The following is a 24,888-nucleotide window of genomic DNA, read 5'->3' on the forward strand; positions in this document are numbered from 1 at the left end:
TGTTCTATTAATATGCAGCAATGTAAAAAAATATACATATACTGTTGTTATATAAATATACTGAAATAACTATAAAATTAGATACAGTAGATCTACAGTACACAATATATTGTTCTATTAATATGCAGCAATGTAAAAAATATACATACTGTATACTGTTATATAAATATACCGAAATAACTATAACTATATAACTATAAAAAAGATACAGTAGATCTACAGTACACTATTACAGTACACTAGTAGATCTACATTACAATATTTTATAAATAAATAAATAAATGTAGTTATATAAATATACTTACGCGTTAGTTACCGTTGGTGTCCTCGTGCGTTGTCTGGTTATTCCGTGTGCATGATAGCTCACGTGGTTGCTGGCACAACGAGGCCAGAAGCAGCTAACCAGCATTGGATATCTGCAATTCGGTGTCCGCTCGTGTACATCTCCTTAATTCGCATGCTGAGATCCTTTGAAATCTAACAGGAATTGCTGCGAGTAGAAAGAAATACAAACACAAGAATGTATATTCGATATTTAGTCGCTGTGTATTCAATGTGCAGTGAATCCACAAAATGGATGGTGTATTTATACGTTAATGACTCACATTAGAGTATGCCCACTTTCAACACCTGTACCTCGTCGCCATGCATAAAAGGTTACACACTTTGCAAAGCCCACCACTCGATGATCTTTATCTGAACTTGCCCTTGTCCAGATACTGCATTGTGCCATCTGCTTCCATGGATCAACCCCGATTCTACAGACGCAGGAAGCCACTCGCCTCTGCCGTGCCTGTCACGCAGAAAAAGCGAAAGGCGGCAGCCGTTTCCAAGCATAGGCCAAAGCGACAGGCTAAGGCCAATAAAGAAAACCTTCTGCTGACCCCAAAGACTAAGGGTTTTAATAGACGTCAGTCTTATTATGTCAAGAAGAAATACAGTGATGTACACTCAATGCAAAACAAATGGCAGTAAACCCATCGAACCCGCAGACCACTTCCTCCAATACGCTTTGACGATTCTGCCGCCGCTCTCCCGGATATCTTCAGCCCATCTTCTCCACTACTCGTCCTCGACGCTGCTGCTGCCCTCCCGGAAACCCACAGGCCATCTTCGCCACTGCTCTTTGACGACGCTGCCGCTGGTGCCCCTGAAATCCACGGGTCATTTTCTCCTTTGCGCTTAGACGACTCTGACGCTTCTCGCCTGGAAATCCAGAGGTTACTTTCTCCATCCCTCTTCGATGACGCTGCCGGTTCTCCTCTCCCGGATATCCACAGGTCACCTCCTCCACCCTTCTTCGGCGACGCTGCCGCTTCTCTCTATGGAACCCCCATCTCATCCTCCGTAGCACCCATCCACTCAGATGTCCACAGCACGCCATGCACAAGAAGCATCTCGTTAGACGGGATGCTGAATGGGATAAGTGTGGATATCCCCGGGAACTCTATTGTGCTGGCAAAGATAGATCTGCTTCTGGAGACCATGCTAAATATGGATCAACGGATGCTAAATATGGATCAATGGATGCAGAAGATGAATCAACAGATGGAGAAGATGGATCGACGGATGGAGAAGTTAGAGACTGAAATAGCGGGGATACATAATTTGCTCGGTATTCATGTCCCTGTATCCCCGACGCCAGAGCAGGAGGGTGGCATGGATGTGATGAATGGGACCTTCGAACACCTTCCATCACCAAGCGCACCCCCTCCACCAGAAGATTTTGTGTACATGTATGCCGTTGAGGAGGAGTATAACATGACAACCCCGTCAAGACCACGCCAGGAGACAACACGGTGACCAAGACAGGAGGAAAGCTTCCTCCCAGACAACCTACCCTCGCCCGCCGCCACAAGCACACCCGCTCACGGAAGAACACCCGCTTCCAGAACCCAGCCTACATTCGCTTGCATCGATACGGTGCCCGACATCATCCTGCGCGATCTGCCACCAGCACTCAGGGAGAAGTATAGGGTGATGAGTGCTGGTGTACCCCACAAGTATGCCTTGTTAATTTTTAAGCAGCACGTGTCCTACTTGATGTACTGCGAGTGGGCCTTCAAAGTGAACTACGAAGGAAATCGCGAAAAAAAGTCTCTTCCTGACAATTTAAGAAAGACCATTCTGGAGGAATTAAAGCGCTTTTTTTTTCAATTACAGATCTTTTAATGAAAGGCGTTTGAGACTGCATTAATGGCATTTTGCGCCATGCAAGTCATCGGCCATAGAAGGACAATCTGGTGGAGTACGCATTTGCGTGAGTGTTCAACTGTTGTAAATTTTTTGTAAATGTTTTGTTCCAGTCCCCAAGGGCCGCAAACAGGCCTGGTTTTCAAAGGTTATCCTGAAAACCGGGCCTTTTTGCGGCCCTCAAGGACTGGAGTTGTGCAGGCCTGACTGACTGCTCTGCACACCATCCTACTGTAAATGTTTTGACTTGCTGTACTTTAATAAAGGAGATGTTGCTTTTTGTATATTTTATGAATAAAGAATTTTTTTTAATAACAGGTAAGACCATACTGTTGTGCTGTACAGTACATGTTTTGACCTGCTGTACTTAAATAAAGGAGATGTTGTGTGTTTTAACTTGAATTAATAAATAAATGTTTTTATTTACTGTACACAAGACCTGCACAATTCCAGTCCCCGAGGGCCGCAAACAGTCCCGGTTTTCAAAGGTTATTTGCTGCCCTCGAGGCCTGGAGTTGTGCAGGCCTGACTGACTGCTCTGCACACCATCCTACTGTAAATGTTTTGACTTGCTGTACTTTAATAAAAGAAAATGTAGATTTGTTTTAAATTGTTCCATTGTCTCCTTTGATACTGTAACAAAATACAGTGTTTCTAGAGTGTACTGTCCAAGCATACTGTACTGTATACTGTAGGCATGCTCAGTACTGTATATCCCAAGAGTATTAAATAAAATACAAGACACATACTGTACTGTATGCACTGGTATAGAAGACATGCATACTTTTTATTTTCTCGGGTTTATTATACAGTATACTGTATATAAAAAAAAGCATTGTATACAGTACGGTCTGAAAACATCAGCATACTGTTTCAGGTATTCTATCCTAATCCATAACAATGGCCACTAAACTGTAGACTCCGTACGTGGTTTTTTAAATCCGATTCAGCAATGTGTAGGCATTGCGATATTATCCATCGAAATCCCTCCATTTGCCGTTTTCTTTTCTGAGGAAAAAATAAATAAAAGTTTTACTGTAATGGTCAGTCCCCTAAAGAAGTTCCCAGTTAGTCCCCCCAATAATTTTCTCGGGGGGCGTCTCCTGTTCACATGTGCATGCGCCTACCATTGATGTGATGACACGCATATGCGTTTCAAGAAGGTTCCAATGCACATGCGCCTAGCGTTCCACCATTTGTTCAGTATCTGCAGTACTGTAGAAGCCGCTCAGCCAATGATATTGGTTACAGGAGAATCGCTTGACTTTTGAATCGCACTGATATTGATATTTTCAAAATAAAAAAAAAACAGAATAAAATACGGCAACATTACTCACCATAGAATTTCCCATTCAGCTGGCGCCGGGCCACTGCCAGTCCAGTATTCTTGATCATACATGTTGACAGTTGACAGCGGGACTACTACACCTGTAGTCAGTTGATGAGGCTGGATATCGCTTAGGTACATGCAGGCTTGCTCGAAACTGCACGTGAAATCTGGCTCAGGCTGCAAGTATCCGTGCGTGGACAGACAGCAAGGGTTGTCACTGACGGTCGGACCGTTATTGGAAGCCGGTGCTGGTGCATTGCTTGCCAGTGACTGTCGTTTCTTAGTTGGTTTTAACATGACCTTTCGCCTTTTGCCATCTGCATGATCATAGATACAGGAAAAACTCGGTGATACACACCAATACCCTCCAATAAATTCGGGATCAATACGATAAAAACATGGATCGCTACATAACTTTTTCCTTATTGCACGCTTCCACACATGAGGAGCTGGCGAAAATTTGTAAAAGTCATAGTTTTCGATAAAATACTGATAAATTTGAACAACTGTTGCCATCTTATCATCTGTTGCATTAATTGCGGCCCATATTAAATAAGCGCACGTTCTGTTGGGTTTTTGGAACACGGGCTGGACTTGTACACTCATGGCGGGACTCTCTGGACAATAACCAGAAACTGGTGCTTGTCTTTCTTTAATGTGAAAAGCCTAAATTGATACAATATTGTAACCTCTTCCTTCAGTCCCAAGGCCAATTTACAATAGCCCACTGTGGTATCTTTTTTAAACGAAACACCTGCAAGTCGACACATTACTGAAGTGCATGCGCATTACAATTCATGAATATCTGCCATCTGGCGGACACGCGAAGAATTGCAACCTAGTAAATCTGAACCATTCTCAATAAACGCATCAACCGCGCATCAACCGCGCATCAACCGCGCATCAACCACGCATCAACCGCGGCTGAGAATGCGGCATGCACCCGGTGAAGTGCGTAGCATTCGAAAACAAATCCAGGAAAAATGCGGTGATGTTGTAGAATAAAAGGGGCCACGACAGTATGTACCAGAACCTCTTATGCAGGAAATAGAGGACAATAGGGATGCTTGGTTAAGGGAGTCTGTGGAGGACTACATCAAGTTTAAGTCTAGTCATGTGGAGCATAGGACAGAGGCTAGAATTTTCTATCTAATGAGAATCTGGAGTATTGGGCGCAATATCTATATGCACAAGATGGAGTACCGGCCTGGGAACGGGCAGCCTAGATGCTATAGCATATCAGTGCTAGATGCTAATGGGAGGGAGGTAAAGAAGCCTGATCCCAGGCATTACTACTGAGGCTTAGATTCTCCTCAGGAGTAGTCCATAAGTGTAAGGCTGTATACCATAATGTCTTATGCAATTATGTACAGTGTGGGAAGATGTATTCCTGTATTGATATTCTTGTTTTGTGTTTTGCAGTGCTATTTAAATAAGGTTCCGCAAATTTAGGTCCAAGCAGGGTCATTGGATTCCACCAGGGGGAGATTGTATCCCTGTATAATTTTGGGTTTACATACCTCTCTCATTCTGTGCAGTAATCCCTATTAAGAGGGCAGGTTTGCCAGAATTCATCATGGAGGTTTGCCCTTAACCCCTGTGATGTGTAAGGTGTAGCAAAGGAAGTGACAGCATGCTCTGTGTCCACTGTTAGTGACACAGGGGGTGGGCCTTCTGGAAACTATATATTATGCATCGCTTCCTAAAGTTAGTGTGTCAGATCAGATCCAGACAGTGCAAGTGTCTGGTGCAAGGGCTGTGAGTCTGTGCAGCTCAAGTGGCAGAGTGACAAGCTGACCCCACACTGTGTCCAGGGCTCTGGCACAGCTGGTAGCCTCCCTTAGGGGAGAGGTGGCAGGAATATCCCTGGCTCTATTACAGAGTCAGGAGGGACTTCCTTGAGATGTGCAGCTATATGATGTGCGGCTAAGTACCGGCCGCTATGATGGGTAGTCTGCCATGCATGATGCAAATAAAGATGCCCTTGAATCAAGACCCTTCTTGCCTGTGACTGGAGCTAATCAGGAAGAAGATGCACCCAGGAGTTCTCTTCCAGAGACTCCTCCTTGCTATCGTGGGGATCTGGAAGGGATGGAGGCGCTGTACCAACTGTGAGTAGAACTCAGCACTACCTCATACGCCTGTCATGGTGAAATCCCCACTACCAACGAGTGGGAGACTCAGGAGTCCTGTGAGCCAGCAGGTGCACCACACTACACTGACATGTAACGGGGGCAGTTTCTACACCTAGGGGCCCATATGAGATTGGTTAGGGGTCGAACCGTTACAAATACATAAAACACATTTGATGTATTTTTAACATTTTATAAATGAAATGTGTTTTTAAATGGATGGAGTATCTAAGGGTGAGAGTGATGGGATGAGGGGTGAACAGATGATTGGGATGTTAAGATGATGGGAGCAGTGTATGTGAGAAAAGGTGCAATGCAGACATGGAAAGGATTTGGGAATAAAGGTCCCTTAGCTCTAGTAAATCTAAAGAAAATGTATTTTCTTTGAACACTTTTTAATTAGATTTGCTAGAACATTTTTGGGCATTTAAAAAATAAAAATAAAAATGCTTATCGCGATATATCGTTATATAGCGATAAATTTATTGATATTATCATGGGATTTTTTTTCTGTTATGGCCCAACCCTAAACTAAAAAAATATGGCCGTTTTTACATAAAAATTAGGTATTATTCCAATTGTTTTCTCGGATCCGATACTTAACGGATCTAATAAAAAGTGCTTTTTTTTGGTGTTGATGTATTGCATTTTAAAAATGAGGTTATAACAAGGTGAACCCCGCTTCAGCTAAATACTAGATAAGTATAGAGGGGTAAGGTGCTATGGGTAATATAGTAGGTAAACAGCAAAGAGGCAAGAACCCAATAGTAGCATTCAATACCCTCAAGATAATAGTAATATGACAATATTAAAATACAATCTTTAATGTTAAACTGATTAAAATAATGAGTGTAAAAATCCAGCAAAAGACACACATATATATTAACCCTAAGATGAGTGTATACGACACTCCGGGTTCTAGAAGGATATGAACAGATGAGGTGAATTAGATCAAATGTTCAAAAGGGAGCTGATATGCAGTATGCCCTAGGTATAGTTACTTTGGTGCGAGCAAGGGTGAGGGAGTGCTGCAGACCTGTCTGGAGTGACAGGTATGACCCAAGGCAACTAGGGGTTAAGTGCAATTGAGGCGTGGAACAGATAACAGGTACCAGGTGGCGGTGTGGCAATTGGGTATGCCTATGCACATATTAATGATTGTGCTCAACCGCCAGGTACTGTGCTTCCACAAGTGTCGGTAGTTGAAACAATAATCATGCACACCCCTACGTACAGGTAGACTTCACTGAACACTGCCCATGAAAGGCTAATGTAACCTTGATAGTAAGAGGCTAGCTACATGGATAAATGTCAGTGGTAAAAGTGGCTGTCTAATCCCTGTAGACGGTGTGGCTGTGGGTATGCCTAGGCACATATTCATGAATGTGCTCCACCTTCAGGGATAGTATTGCCACTTAATGAACCCAGTGAATGGGAAAACAAACGAGCACTGCCCTCACCGTATGCTCCCGAGTGAAGTACCAAACTCCAGCTCAGTTTAGAAGGGGGTGCACGCGTGCGGTCTGGCAGCTACTCGCTCTGCGAGGTAGGAGGCTGCCACGTCAGTGCTGACCGTGTGCGTGCACGTGACGGGTGCCGACAAGCGCGTTTAACGAAAGAAACGCTTTCTCAAGGCTTAGGTATGTGGGGGGGATTCATTAAGTGGCAATACTATCCCTGACGGTGGAGCACATTCATGAATATGTGCATACTGTAGGCATACCCACAGCCACACCGTCTACAGGGATTAGACAGCCACTTTTACCACTGACATTTATCCATGTAGCTAGCCTCTTACTATCAAGGTTACATTAGCCTTTCATGGGCAGTGTTCAGTGAAGTTACCTGTACCTAGGGGTGTGCATGATTATTGTTTCAACTACCGACACTTGTGGAAGCACAGTACCTGGCGGTTGAGCACAATCATTAATATGTGCATAGGCATACCCAATTGCCACACCGCCACCTGGTACCAGTTATCTGTTCCACGCCTCAAGTGCACTTAACCCCTAGTTGCCTTGGGTCATACCTGTCACTCCAGACAGGTCTGCAGCACTCCCTCACCCTTGCTCGCACTAAAGTAACTATACCTAGGGAATACTGCATATCAGCTCCCTTTTGAACATTTGATCTAATTCACCTCATCTGTTCATATCCTTCTAGAACCCGGAGTGTCGTATACACTCATCTTAGGGTTAATATATATTTGTGTCTTTTGCTGGATTTTTACACTCATTATTTTAATCAGTTTAACATTAAAGATTGTATTTTAATATTGTCTTATTACTATTATCTTGACGGTATTTAGTGCTACTATTGGGTTCTTGCCTCTTTGCTGTTTATCCATTTTAAAAATGAGGCAATTTTTTGGCGTTAATACCACATTTTTAGGTCAACGCAGTTTGATGTATCTGGCCTATCAGTGGCCATGCATTCTCTTTTTCTTTCCTTTTCCTTTATTTTAACAGTACTCTTATTTTATAGTTTTTTTTTACTGAAATGTTTTCTTTAACTTATCTGATAAATTCATAAAAGCATCAATTTTCACGCCTTTATTTTCAATTGAGCTTCATTCTTTTTCTGTTCTCTCTATATGTATATATGTACAGTATGTATATGCCCAGGACATACTTGAAAGCGAAAGGTAACTCTCAATGTATTACTTCCTGTTAAAACATTTTATAAATAAATAAATATATCAGTGTGTTAACTTTAACGCCGGATTAAATGGGTCAAATTCCACCTCTGTTTCATTTCTTAAACTCCGTACTAAACTCTATACAACATGTTTTACAAAGATACTGCAGGAACATGTTACTGGTCAGATTGTATCAATACAAAAACAAGTTAAATCAACAGAATCATTGGTTTAGAAATATGATTGTAAGTGGAGATATGTTGGCTTGGGGACTATTTGCCATTACAAATAATCACTTCAAGAGCATGGGATGATTTGTTTCCTGACCAGAAAAGACATAGCTGATCAATAGCATGCAATGCATTAAATTGATAAAAACCATTACCTCTCTCTAGTCCTCTAGGTGAAGTGATTTTCATTGCTATTGATCAAGTAATTCTCTTCTCGAGAGGCGCTTGAAGTAAGACATTCAGCCATCATGTTAGAGCCTTAACTACAAACCATAAGTCAAAAGCTTCTACAAATATAACATTTACAAATTAAATTGGCACTTTTAATTCACTTCATCTAAAAAAAAAAACTGCTTTTGTTATAACATTTGAATGTTTGTAAAGTGGTTTGTGACAAACTAAAAAGAATAAATACTGTTGGCCTATTTGTGTGCATCAATACAGGCTCTCAAATACCTCTACTGCACCAATAAGGTCTTTACATGAGAACATCATTTTTCATAGAGCTAGGAACTGTGCAACAAAATGTCATGATTTGAAGCTAGAGTATGGTAGATTCAGGGGAAACTTAAGATTGCACGTGATACTGAAATAGTAGTCAATGCAAAGTACATCCATCTAACAGAAGTGGTGGTGGGGCAAATACAATCAATGAATGTCACAGTGCATGGTACAAACATAAAATAAATACATTTCAGAGTAAGCAATACACAATAAAAGACCCCAATCTTGTAGATAGCATCATTTTGTAGCTGTGGATAGCATCATTTTGTACCAGGAAAGATACATTGAGATACCAGCCTTGTTTTCACATAGTGTAGAGAACGCCCTGCAATTCAAAAAAGATAAATGGCACACTGTGCATTAGCAAACTATTACCATTTCTTCAAAAATAAATAAAGCAATAAATACATCCTGTACAAATTTATTTCAGAAATAAAATTAAATTATTTTGAAAAAAAGAAAATTATTAGATAATTGGGCAATCTAAAAGATGAGGTATATCTCAAAGGAAAATTATATGTAACACCCCTACCCCCCCACCCCCACAGAGAGAACTGATGGTACTTGTAGTTGCATAGTGTTAGGCTGATTCCCTGCTGGTGCTGAGCTCGCTGAGCAGGCGGCTCTTGGCGCGATTGCTTGCATATATACATATATGCAAGTTCCCGCATGAGCGCATGCGCGGGCACACACGTTCGGCACTTTTGTAAATAAATTTTTTAAACTTTCCCGCTTGCTCAGATAGCCCGCAATTGCACCCCCCACCTCCCCCCTGCGCTCGTGCGCAAGTTGCAGGACACCCGACGCTCATGCTCTAAGCATGAGCACGCTCAGCGCCAGCGGGGACTCAGCCTTACTGTGGTGCCTTGTAGCTCACCTGTAGGTTTCCAGGAGGTCTGAGCCTCCGCAGATAGTAGAGGGAGTAGGCAACAGGACAGGTTTTCAGTACGTTGGTGCAGCGCCTCCATCCTCCAGAGCTCTGCCTTGGGCAGGGGTATTCTCCACAGGAACCCTCCCAGTAATAAACTCCAGACAGGGAAACAGTTCAACTATTTATTGGTAGACCAGCTCAGATCCTTTCATCTCATGCAAGAGAGGTGCTCATCACACAGCATTTCTCATAGAATATTTCCCCTCGCAGCTTGCATCTTGTCATTTCCTTTGACTAGGCCCCCAGGAGCTTGAGGCCCCTGGCCTAGTCTGGACCCCCTTACCCCCTTATGGGGTAAGGTAGAAACAACACCCACTCCCTAAGGAGCATGCTAAACTGGAACACACCTCAATTTGATAGGGAGCCATCTTTTGTACCAGGGGAGGGTCCCACTCCTAAGCTCCTGTAACTGGCAGCACTCCTCTACGGAAACCGATACAAGTTAACACCTTGCTGAGGAAACTCACATGCTGGCCCATGTGAGATAGATTTAACCCTCACACAGCCTGCTCCTTACCAGGACTTACAGTGCTAGGGCCAGGAAACACATAGCCAGGGGCACTGGGCTACATACTGTATATAAGTGCATATATATTTTTTATCTCTCACCTAGGACTTGAACTGAACTTTCTCACATGCAAAATTATTTTCTTTACTACACAATTAGAGATAGGCAAAACTAAATGGAGGGCACATAGAGATGTGCACTCACCAAGAATCACTTAGTTTCACACCACCTAATTAAAACATAACCTTTAATATGAAACTCATAAAACTGTAATTAAAAAGTATTAAAGTGGGATAGTGTGGCCAGGGGGTTGCCAAAGATCCCGAAGGCTCAAAATGTGCAAGTATAGCACTCGTAAGTCAAACAAAATAGTAAAGCCATAATGAGGATTTGCTCAAAATGTGTAATTAATGGCAAAAAGTGCAGCACAATTAGAGATGTGTGATCTTTATGCACTTGCTGTCTTTTTTGGTCTGGCGAAAAACTTTTCTGCAATCTTAGCGTTTGCAACAAGTTCAATTAACACTAGAATGTGTTACTGCATGTTCGATTAATTTAAATTACAAAGATACTATATATCTCAAATGGTTTCAACTACAGTATACAGTATCTAGTGCTTACAATGTGATTGAACTCATCATAATGATGAAAATATATACTATATGAACAAAATTAACTGCCTCACTGTTAGTTTCAGATGCCAATTTTGTAATGTCAGTTTCATTATTGTTAAATATAATATTGTGAAATGGTATGGCTACTGTATGTTCTGCAAAATACAGTACACATATGTATATCTTGTTTTGTTTGTTCCCTCCTTAAATAAAATAAGAACTTTTAACAATGAATACCATATTTGTTGTTTTCCAGAAAGAGTTGTCTTTGACTTTTTATGCTGATTCTGCATTTTCTTAAAACAAACTTGAAATGTGAATATTGTAGGATATATAGTTGCATTCCTTAGCTTTTTGATTCTGTTGATTTGTAGAACATGTTTTTCATTCTTTACTTAACAAATCAGTAACATTACACTTTTAGCATATAATAATGTTGGCTTATTGTGAGAAATAGTGTAAGGCATTCACTTTAATGAATACATGCACTGGATTTTACCCATGACCAAATTGATAAACCAATTACTTAAACTAGATATTAGTTCAAATTCACATGAACTGATTGGGCATATAAACTCTCACATTCGGTGAGATTGCGATGTACATATTTATTTAACCAATTATTTTAAAATGTGCAAAGAACTATCAAGATAGGAAAGGATATAAAAAGTTACATTTGTACAAATAACGTATGATAACATAGACAAACTTCAACAAATCCAGCTTTGAAATCTGAAGAGGAGGATGACTACTTTACTATTTCAGTAGAAAGCCCAGAGATTTATATATCCCCCAAACCATCCATTTTATACAAATCGTGGAGAGATACAGGTGGGCAAACCTTAGATAACTGGGAAATGGGCTACTTTGAAAATTCAAGTATTTTCAAATGATTTAACATAGCATTGTATATAAGTCAATAGTCGCTTCCTCTTCCAGACTCTGAATGGGAGTAAATCCTATATAACATGACGCAGACCCTCCAACATTTTGTGGGTATAAAATAGGTATCACTGCTCTTCCTCTACACGTGCTGGATGCATGTTTTTCCAAGTAATCCCAATGGAAGTCAAATAACGTATTGAGCATAACACGCACGCGCGCACGCACGCACGCACGCACGCACACACACACACACACACCTATCTGTGTTATAGGCACAGCTGGTCTTACAGGAGCCGATAACATGTAGTGTATCTGCTTAATAGGTACAGTTGGAGTATATGATGACATTATTGAAAGCCAAATGCTACGTTGTGCTACAATACTTGACGTTAGGCCTATGTTAAAGAGATATACAATGGCCGTTGTTTTTGCATATAATTAACTTTGTGGATATGCATTAGCTCAGGAAAATTAACATCCTTTTCTGCTTTAGGTAACATTACATCAGTTATTTGTACTTATTTAATAGAGCTTAGTGTACAGTATCTGCCCAAATGTTCCCATGTACCAGTTGTTCACCAAACCAAATGTTTGGTCAACATGGGTAACGTTTGTCTTTGGGGCTTATATCCCCTTGGATGAGAGTTTCTCAAACCTATCCTTTTGCAGACCTATTAATTGTTAATTAACTCATGAACCTATATACATACAGTACCTGTAAAATGAAAAATAAAATCTGCTTCACTGATATAGTGGAACATATACTGTAGAGTGATAGAAAAGCTACAGACTAGTGGACAGCTGCATGATGATGATTATGAAGGGTTTCTGGGACCCTCAGTTCCCCAGGATCCACAGCTGGAAAACCACTTGATCTAAATGGTGAGCTTTTCTCTTTCCTTTCCATTATATATTTGTTACCTAGGCACATGAAAGGAAACATGGCTTGTAAATCCAGTCTCCAGTTGATGAATTAATTGTTTAATGGCAACATTGTATCAGATTTGCCCTGAAAGTATCTACCATAAATAAAGAATGTCAGCTACCTTTAAATGAATGGAACATTCATTTCCTATGGGCTAATTACCCTATTTGGGAATGATGTTACCGTTGCACTGTTTATCAAACGATAGGAAAGGGCTGCATTCTGTGTGCTATGTGACATATGTTTGTAAGGAAAAATCCATGCCGGAAAATCGAAGTAAGTCATAGCCCTAACCAAAACAGCATGATCGATAGATTTCACAGTACAAAAAACTGTGCGCTGCAGCCCTGATAAAAAAAAATGGGATTTGTGTACTGTGGTCACAGGGCATAAAGAAAATGTTTCTAAATGAGCCACAAATTTATTTTACACTATAACAGTTTTCAACAAAATAAAAAAAAATATGTGACATTAGAAAATCATACTAATTTAATATATGTATAGAGCAAGGGGGAGAAGGAGAGCAATAAATAAGATAAAATGATTAAAAAAAAGAGCCCCATCTGTGCTTGACAAATGTAATTGAACAAGTGTGATGCAGTATCCCTGCTAGTTAAAAATAGCATCATTTCAAGAAGCTGTATGCTTTTTGAAGCACAATTTTCTGATTTCAATTCCATATACTTAGATTGACATCACAGAGCATGACATTGCCATATTATCTCCATGGTAACATATTAATCTTTATACTTACTTAAGTGACTAGGGAAAATGGTACTATACCTGTGCATACCAAGCTTTCATTTAAAAGCTTGTCCATCTGTGTTCTGTGTCTCATCTTCTGAGGCATATACTGAAATTGAAAAACTGTGACCTTCAGACTTGAGAGGAAATGTAAACTGGAGACTATAATTTCACTTTTAGTTGTCGAAACTCTAGTATTTCTGTAATTTGTTTCCTGCTACCAGCAATAAAGTATATAGTCTGTCTTGTCTCTGTTAAACAGGAATCTGTTATCTGCCAGATATATGGCATACAGTATATTATTGCTTTTGTGGGTAATTAAGCTCCAGCGAAAATGGTTTACCCGCCTGATAATGCCGAATTGCAGGTTATTATTGGTATTATAATTAGCTCCAAAAATGTAATAACTCCAAATAAAGGTCTCTTTTATGCTTTTAGTGTATTGATCAGCTGGGTTACCATACTATAGAAGAGGCACTTTGTCTGAGAACTGGCACCAGAGTTTAGATGGACTTACATATCAATACATTTACAGGTTGTTTAATCTTGATTTCCTGCAGGTCCAAGTCACAATCAGTTAAGGATATATGAAACACAGAGTTGTCTTACACCAATAGCAATCATGGGCTGTAAATATTAAATTGGGATCCTTTACTGCAATTCAGAGAATCAAAGCAGGGTGCACTTTTGTAGAATTCTTTGTTTCTGTAATTCTGCATAGTAAAATAGTCAAATAGGGAGACAATAGTCAAAAACCAACAATGGTACAAGAACAACAAGCTCATGATCCTTGATGGTTAAGGCTTAGCCAGTAAGGAGAGACGTTGGACTTTTCTATTTGTGTGTGTTTTAAGAATGGAGTGAAATAAATATTATATAAAAGGATCGCTCCGTATGGCTGGAAGCAATAGATGGTCGTCCACAGTAACTCGCTTTAAGTCCTTGCAATCCATACCAATATCCTTACAGGTCTGTGAGGATCATTTTGAGAGGATTCCACTGGATGCCATCCATACGCTACCAGTGGACGTCATTCTGGGTCTTCCTTGGCTCCAGTTACACAATCCCCGGATTGATTGGACGGAATCCCTACCTATCTACTGGGGTTCCCAGTGTCAAGAGAACTGTCTGATTCATTTCAAAGGTCTAGCGGGGTGTCGCTACCGGAAAAGGGTAATATGCAACTACCAGAGATTTACAAGGAATATCGGGACATCTTTGACAAGGTTCAAGCCGACGAACTCCCACCTCATTGATCTTATGACTGTCCCATCCATCTTCTGCTTGGCGCCTGTCCTCCTAGTGGATGCTCTTATCCGCTGTCTCCTCCCAAAACCAAGGCCATGAAGGATAATATTCAAGAAAACCTTTTGAGGGGCTTCGTCCATAAGTCCTCGTCACCCACAGGTGCAGGGTTTTTCTTTGTAAAGAAAAAGGATGGTTCACGCAGGCCATGCATCAACTACCACGGGCTCAACAAGATAACGATTAAGAATCGTTACTCACTGACGCTAATTTCAGAGCTATTCGACAGACTACAGGGCGCCACCATTTTTACCAAGTTGGATCTGAGAGGAGCGTACAACTTGGTAAGAATTCGTCAAGGAGACGAGTGGAAGACGGCCTTTAACACTCGGGATGGACACAATGAGTATCTGGTAATACCCGTCGGTCTCTGCAACGCACCCGCAGTGTTTCAGGACTTTGTACATTTTGATCTTTTCTAAAACTATACATGAAAATCCGGGACACGTGAAGTAGGTCCTACAAAGTTTGCGAGAGAATCACCTTTTCGCCAAACTGGAAAAGTGTCAATTCCACCAGACCTCGACTTCCTTCTTGGGATACATCATTTCCAATACGGGACTCGCTATGGATCCTGCTAAAGTCAAAGCGGTGGTAGACTGACCTTGCCCCCTGTCTCTCAAAGCCATACAAAGGTTCCTGGGGATGGCGAACTATTACTGGAGATTTATCCAGAACTTCTCCTTGGTGGTTGCACCGATCACGGCTCTAACTCAAAAAGCAGTCAATCCAGCGTTCTGGCCTTCGGAAGCTACTAGGGCTTTTGAAAGACTGAAGAAAGCCCCCCTATTATTTTATTACCCCCATCCATTACGTTTATTGTACGTTTATATTGTTTTCTCCCCTTTTGTGTTTTTATTCTTTTACCCTTGTTCCCCCCCCCCCCACCCCTCTCTCTCCTTGGTGTGGTTGTCTTTACAGGAGAGGTTTCTCCATACCCTGCTATTGGGTTCCATGTATAGCTGCTTAAATAATTTTTCAAATACACTTTTGACTTATTCCAATTGACTATTGTTCATTGCTTCTATTGTTGCGTGCTGGGGCCATATGTATATACTGTATCTCTATTACTGGAGATTTATCCAGAACTTCTCCTTGGGGGTTGCACCGATCACGACCCTAACTCAAAAAGGAGCCGATCCAGCACTCTGGCCTTTGGAAGCTACTAGGGCATTTGAAAGACTGAAGAAAGCCTTTGTCTCAGCACCTATCCTGATGCACCCATATCAAGGACTGCCCTTCACACTTGAGGTGGACGCTTCTGATGTGGGAGCTGGAGCGGTATTTTCCCAGAGAAAGAACCCTCAACCAGACCATCCTTGAGCCTTTTTTTAAAAAAAACCTACGACGTGGGAAATCGCAAACTGCTGTCCATTAAGATGGCCTTAGAAGAGTGGAGACATCTACTTTAAGGTACAGAGAGTCTCGCCACTATTCTGACCGATCATAAAAATCTGCTATATATTGAAGGTGCTCGTCGCTTGGGATCATGACAAACACAATGGTCTTTGTTTTTCTCTCGAATCAACTTTGTCATCTCGTACCTCCCTGGTTCTAAGAATATAAAGGCAGATGCCCATTCCCAACAATTCCTGGTGGAGGATAAGATGGAGGATCATTTAGAGACCATACTCCTCCGTCTTGTATTCTATCTGACAAACACCTTCGATGTCTTACTAGACATCACAAAGGCTCATTTTCTTATCCCTGAGGGCCTCAATGTCATGGAGGGACATCTATTCATGCCACCTACCTTTCATAGGAGAGTAATGGAATGGGGTCATGCATCCAAGACTGCTGGTCATCCAGGTACGAGGAGGATGATCGACCTTTTGGAATGGACCTTCTGGTGGCTAGGTATGCGCAAGGACATCAAAAACGTAATTTCTGCATGTGCCACTTGCGGTCAGAATAGACCTCTGGGTCTTCTCTAACCACTTCCAATCCCGGATCATCCATGGACTCACCTTTTGATGGACTTCATCGTAGAGCTGCCTAGTTGTATGGGGATGGACACTATCCTGGTGGTGGTTGATCACTTCTCCAAACAGGCACTTTTATCCCGCTCAAGGGTCTACCCAGCGATCCAAGACTATCTGAAGGTGATGTTCATTAAGGTGATCTTTCGACTCACGGAACACCTCAAGTCATCGTTTCTGACCGATGCTCCCAGTTGATCTCCAAATTCTGGAGGGCCTTATTCCAACTAGGCATTTCTCTTCATTTCTCCTCAGGATATCACCCTCAGACCAATGGCCAAACGGAACGGACCAATCAATCCCTTAAGCAGTTCATTCGCTGTTTCATTTTGGTGCTCAGAACAATTGGACGGACCTTCTGCCATGGGCAGAATTCTCACATAACAATTTGCATAATGAATTCACACAAGAATCGCCCTTCTTCACCAACTATGTTTTTCACCCTTCAGCCCTCCCCACCACAGTTTCCAGACCTGGGGTTCTCGCTGAAAGCAGCATTCAATACCTCCAGGACTCCTGGGAAAAGATTCAAGGAAATCTTAGACACGCCGTCTCTATGCAGAAAAGACAAGCAGACAGTCATTGCCGTGAGACTCTCACTTACTCACCAGGACACAAGGTCTGGCTGTTGACTAAAAACATTAGACTGAAGGTACAAACAAAACAGATTAACGATGCTCAACCAAAATGTCCCATCAATTTGAATAAAAGATGATCTAAGATCCTGTTTTCAGAGGGCTGGGTTCCTCAGCCCCCCAAGGTTCTGCCAGAGAACCTCCAAATGTGTACTGCACCGACACACTTTATTCGAGCAAATGCCCAGTTTGTACCTGGCAGATACCTGGAATGCGCCACTCCTCACCTCTGACAAGCCCCGTTGTGTTTGCCTTCCCAGCCTGGGTTCATGCCTGGCTGACGGGCGGCTGATCTGTTAAATTGTAATGATTAGGATTTAATAGGCTGCAATGCTTCGTGTGTCTACCAGATGGCATAAATTAATGAATTGTAATGCAGTATATATATATATACTGTGCAGTATTGCAGCCAGTGGGAATAAAATGCTTCAATCCCTGCCTAGAAAATACCTCAATGCACTCGGGCAGAAAACAGTCACAAACCTCAATACACCCGGGTATACCCGAATTCGTGGGACTAGCCGAGCTCGAATAAAGTGTGTCGCCAGTGTATGTGAAAAACAGAAAAGATAAACACAGACCTCTTAGATAAGTAAAAAATATATATAAAAGGACACAAGCTCCTATCTTTACTTCCAAGTAAAGAATCTATAGTGCAGCATCAGAGGAATAGAAGTGTAAGTTCCACCATACTGTCCACCATACTGTCCCATCAGTGTGAGTGTCCATAGAACATTGCATATAGCTGCTGTCCTTAACTGGAACATTTTGTGATGTTCTGCTCTGCCTGGTAGTAGCCCGTCAGGGGTGCCCGGTAGGATCTGCTTCTCTAGGGAACCGCAATCGCCCACAATCACAAGGCTCTCAGCGTCGTGATCCTCTTATCTCTTCTGGGTACTCGCGCTCACAGCTGACGTTCGCGTCTGACGTCACGGCCAGATTTGACACTGTGATGTCTGACGCGAACATCAGCTATGAGTGCGAGTACCCGGAAGAGATCAGAGGACCACGACGCTGGGAGCCTTGTGATTGCGGGCGATTGCGGTTCACTAGGGACGCGGATCCTACCGGGCACCCCTGACAGGCTACTACCAGGCAGAGAAGAACATCACGAAATGTTCCAGTTAAGGACGGTAGTTATATGCAATGTTCTATGGACACTCACACTGATGGGACACTGTTCTCTGCTATGGTGGAACTTACACTTGTATTCCTCTGATGCTGCACTACAGATTCTTTACTTGGAAGTAAGGATAGGGGCTTGTATATATACAGTATATATATATATATTACTTATCTTAGAGGTCTGTGCTTGTCTTTTCTATTTTTCACATTCAACTGAAGGTGCCCTTTTCAAAATTTGCACCAAGGTTTACTGGACCTTTCGTCGTCACAGAAAGGGTCAGCCCTGTCGCCTGGACTACCTGCGACTATGAAGATTCCGTCTGTGTTCCACATGTCCCTCTTGAAACCCTTCATTCAGAATCCTCACTCATCCAGTCGGGACTTATCTCTTCAACCTATCTTGGTGGAGGGTCAACAGGAATTTGAGGTCCAGGCTATTCCAGAATCTCAAGGGAAAAACTCCAGTATCTTGTACACTGGAGTGGTTTCGGCACGAAGGAACAAGAGTGGATTTCCCGGGGAACAGGTACACGCCTCAAGGCTTGTCCAGGCCTTTCACCGCAGATTTTCCTCGAGACAATCCCTGGGTTGGCTGGAGGTCTCCCTTAAGAGGGGTTATGATCAGGGTTAGGGCTAAGCCATGCCCCCCGGACGCGTCATGCACTCAGGACGGACACACGCGGAACATCATCTGCGTGCACACACTGCCCTGCTGGTAGACCGCTCTCTCGAGGGGCACCTACAGCACTCTGCTCCCATGAACCAACTGCCGACAGCTCCACTAGTGACGCGGCCACCGCACGCCACCTACCACCTGCATGCGCATGCGCAACTCACGCCAGGAGGAAAGGTAAAATCATTCTCAGCTGCTCCTCAGCTGATGCTCATATCACTCCCACCTATCTGTATACAACCTATCTCTAATCAGCTCATTCCACAGCCTCGCCATTGGTCCTCAGTCCCTTATATGCCCAGTCAGCCCCTAGGGTACTGGCTGAGCATAAACTTCTGTTTGTGTACCGTGCTTGCTGCTTGCTGATCGTTGCTGTCGCTGTGCCTTGTCTGACCTTCAATGTGACCCCTGCTCATACCTGGACTTCTCTCTTCTGTATCCCTGGACCTCGGCTTACTTCTGGACTCCTGCTCTATCCTCTCCTCAATGATGGCTAAGGATTACGACTACTCTCCACTCTCCAACCCCTGACTATGGCAAGTACCATGACCTACCCGAACTCTCCTACCCTGACCCGGCTACACGACCCTGACTCTGCAAGCCAGACCTGGTCTCACGTTTGTAGGTCGGTGGTTATATACATCCTCACCTCACCTGGTCTAGTCCAGTTTTTGGTGAGCACACGTTACACATACATACTCCACTCACAACTTTAGCCCAACCTGGACTAGTTCAATTTATGACAACTCTCTGTTTTCTATCCTTCAACCAGTTTTCAATCCATGTGCAAATATTTTTACTGAGTCCAATTTGCTTAATTTTGTACACCAACCTCTTGTGTGGAACTGTATCAAAAGCATTTGCAGAATCTAAGTAGACCAAATCAACTGCATTACCCTGGTCTAAATTCTGACTTACCTCCTCAAAGAAACTAATACGTTTAGTTTGGCATGACCTATCCTTCATAAATCCATGCTGACTATGACTAATAATTTTGTTTTCCATTAGGTATTCCTAAATATTATCACGTACTAAACCTTCCAGTAGCTTCCCCACTATTGATGTCAGTCTTACAGGTCTGTAATTCTCCAGTTGTGATCTAGCTCCCTTTTTAAATATAGGCACCACGTCTGCTTTACGCCAATCTTGTGGTATTGAGCCTGTGGAAATGGAGGCCTTGAATATTAAATGTAATGGTTTGGCTATTACTGAACTTAACTCCTTAAGAACTCTTGGATGAATGCCATCGGGGCCAGGTGCCTTATTAACTTTAATTTTATTGCGCCACCTATCAACTTCTTCCTCAGTTAACCAATTGTTCATTAGTATAGAGGTTTTGGCGTTCTCCTGCGGCACTACTATTGCAATTGATTCTTCCCTGGTAAACACAGAGGCAAAGAATTTTTTTAATACCTCTACTTTTTCCTTTTCTCCAATAATCTATGTGCAAAACGGGGGTGAAATTTGGGTAAATAATCTGCCCTCGATTAAAGAAAATCTTATTGAAGAATTCTATTTCTTACAGTACTTTGATAAATCTAGTGCAGTTGGTTTGCCCCATTAATATAATAAATACATCTCAAATATATCAGATCATACACAACAAACAAAAATATTTACCATTGGTGTTTCCGTTGTTATTGAACACTGATTTAATTTTAGAAGTTCTTGGTATCTATAGCTGTGCAAACATATGTGCACAGCCTTTAGCCTGGCTTCAACCGATCCTTATCCAAATAGCAAACAATGAATGCTTCTCACTTTGTTCTTCTACAAAGCGTTCTTTTCACTGCAATATGGATTGAATAAACATGCAGTTCATGGTCATATGATCAACATTTTAAAATGTGATGCAAGTCAATTTATCATTGAGGGACATTATAGATTATTTAATCTACTAGGAAATGGCAAACACAATTTGTATCTACTATACTTTATATGTTGCTTTATTTAAAAAGGAATTTGCCCAGAAACTAATTCAAAATTGTAACTGGACACAGCAATTTTGATTGGGAAATAGGTTATGGTGTCATGATCACAACGCCTTAAAATTATTTTCTGTATTCACTCAAGTTTCTTATTTATTATTATATTGCAGGAAAAAGTCTAAAATCAGCAATTTGTAATTAAAAATAATAAAAACAGCTTGAAAATGATTCACAATCTTTTTTCTAATACATATCCTTTAAAGTACACAAATACATAAAAGAGGCAAAATCCGAATATATTACTGTATCTACTAAACTGTTTGTATGTACTGTACAGTACGATATCTCATCACAGGTAAAATATTTTCCACCATTACTGGAACAGACTTCTTATATGTCCTTCTGCCAGCTTTGACACTTCCCCATACCATTTGTTGAGGGTACAGTCATTAATACAACTTCATTTGTTGAACCATCTCTTGGGCACGGGTTTTCATGACACTCCGTATTCAGACATGCCTGTGTTTTATTCATATTTTATTGTGTCCTATATGAGAACCTCTTCTGACAAAAATAATACACTGTTGCAATAACAAAGTAGTCCCTCTCTATTTTCCATACAAATCATTGGCATAAATAAATGTAATGATTAAAATAAGTGATTAAACTAGAGAAAAATTACTATCTAAATTGAATTTACGTAAGTGATATTTTGTTAGTAAAAAAAGTAGTATATAGTTTAAACAGTACCCATAAGTGAAAATGTATGTAGGATGCGAATAAGGTGCAACGGGAACATGGAGGGACCCAACTCCCTCCGTAAATATAATGTAACACAAAGAAATGGGGAGTTCCCAGCACTCAATCAAAATTAAAAATAAATGTACGTGAAACGTGAAAAAGCAATTTTACTGAAATATACAGATATGAACAAAAGGCATGAAAACACTGTACACTGAATAAAGGATTAATGTAGAACGGCTCAACTGTCCAATACACACTTAAAGTAAATTTGGCGCAACAGTATATAATGTGGAATAAATCATGCAGTAAGGAAGAATGCGGGGTAAGGAAAAGAGGGGAGGAAAGACCCAAGATCTCTGCAGGCAAGCAAATATAATATTATCATAGGAGGTGGTCATTTTATTGTTTCTTGTTTAATTGAATTGACTGTCTAATTAAAATGCATGAGAGGATTATAGTGTGGAAAAATATATATGTTATAGATCTATTATATAGATTGAAGGTATTGTGTACTTTATATATTTTAACTTTAGTATGTAGAGGTGTACCTTAGTCAGTGTATGATTTATTTGCTTGCCTATTTTCCTTATTGATTAGAAAGGGTATAAACAGGGAGAGGGTGAGCAGCTCCATGACATTCCCCTTACGAAGCCAATAGGCGAAACTAGTTGGGTAGAGGACATGGATACGGACTATGTGTTAAGAACTCCCTGGAGGACTTGCACACATTATTGCTGAATGACTGTGACTATCCAACAGAAGTCTCACAAGACGTGAGTTGAACTCTCACGTGATGCGGACGTGATCAAGGTGCACGGAGGTACTGGCAGAGAAGGACGTGGGCCGTCCCTTTGAAGTACCGAAGACCCTTGTGTGCCTTGGAACAACCGTGTGTAGGACGAGACCGTGGAAGAGGAACACAGGAAGTACAATCCTTTCTTTCCTTATCTTAATAATTCCTCCGAGAGCTGAGCCGATTTACCCAGTCTGGTTAAGCCCAGCAGTTGCATCTTTGACGTGGAATCCTGCTGAACCTGGCGGAGAGGATCTTTTCAATACTTCTGAAGCAGCTAAGATTAATCAATTTTACTGATATTGATTTACTATCCTGCAAGTGCAATCATTTATAGCAGGATTTTTGCCTATACTACAGTATATACAGATTACACTATGTTTTGTTTTTTCTCTTTCTTTCTCTCCTGTGCTTTTTAGGTCCCTTTTTTTCCTTACAGAATTGACTTTCTCTCTGGGTTAGAGCTTGTGCTAGCTGGAGGGAGAGTTCGATTTAGTTAGTACAGTATATAGGCATTTGTGTTCCTCTGTAAGGTGTTAGTTGTTTGCGCAGTTCTGTTATTTCTAATCACATAATATACTGTTGCGCCAAATTTACTTTGTGTGTATTGGACAGTTGTGCGGTTTTACATTAATCCTTTATTCAGTGTACAGTGTTTTCATGCCTTTTGTTCAAATCTGTATATTTCAGTAAAATTGCTTTTTGACATTTCACGTACATTTTCTCATTTCATTTTGATTGAGTGCTGGGAACTTCCCCTTTCTTTGAGATATTTTGTTAGTGTTCATGCACCTGTTCAGTAAAGCAAACAGAATGCTAAATCAGGAGTGTATATTTTGCTAATTTATCAAGTGCGGCTGCTAGGAGTTTGTAAAACATGCTTTCACCATTGTTTGGTTAAAAAGGTATATTTACTTTACTAATGGATGTGGCAGAAAACATGAGTAGGAAAAATAGACTCTCTCTCCAGTATTGTACAAATACTGAAATCAGCATATATAGAATTGGTCTGTTTCTCTTTGAATGATAAAATGTATACAGGTAGCAAATGTAGCAATATTCATATGTATTATGTTAAGAATGAGACGGTTAGCCATCAGCCGTAGGTGATGGGCAGCCAAGACTGAACTATTATTCAGACCTTTTCCAAAATTGCAACATGCTGATGTTTAGTAAAGGCTACCATCTTAAGTTTAACGGTAAAGATTCCAAACCCCATTTTATGTCTATTGATCTCATCTTTGTTTAGAGTCCGCTGTATCATATATTTTCTATTGAAATGTACACGGTATTTAAAAAAAAAAAATTACAGCTGAAAACGAATATATTAATTAAGATAATACATCACAATATCCATTGTCTGCTCTAATTTCTAATCCAAATATCAGCATTACATCACAGGTTCATATTATTAAAGTCAGTAAATTGATGTCATCGTAGCAAATTCCTCCTTTGTTTTGATTACCACCTACGTAGGAGGCAAATCCTAACCACATGAAACAAAATAGTGGCCTCTAGAAAAAAAAAAAAAGATGAAATATAATTGGGGGTTTTCTAACCTTATTATTTGTATTCTGAATACATTTTGCACAATAGAAAATTGCTCTAAAATACTTCTGTAGAAACCGATGCAGAAACCTTCTCATCACTGTGTAGCTGTCATAGTTTTTCAGTGTAGGTGTTAGCAGACAATGGAAAAAACAGTGGGATGATTGTTTTGAAACATCTTCTCATCCCCTTTGTACTACAAGAAGAGTACTGAGGGTGAGGATGTCTTATTATCATCACTAGTTTAAATCCATCTCTATCTCATTTCATGTAAGAAGATTCTACAATGCTGGGGAAAAACATGACTTTCAGAAAGATAATATGAACATCATGTTATTAAACACATTAGATACATGCATTAGTTCACTAATCTTTATACACCAATTTACCAGCACTGTAAAACTATTGATATGTCTACCGTAAATCAAAACTGCCTAATCTACAACATACTGTATGCTGGTGATTTAATGCATACATTTGGAAGCATGTGTTAAAAAAGAATTTCAGCTAATGATGGGAGAGAA

This window comes from Ascaphus truei, chromosome 4, assembly GCF_040206685.1.
Source record: "Ascaphus truei isolate aAscTru1 chromosome 4, aAscTru1.hap1, whole genome shotgun sequence".
Taxonomy (NCBI): Eukaryota; Metazoa; Chordata; class Amphibia; order Anura; family Ascaphidae; genus Ascaphus; species Ascaphus truei.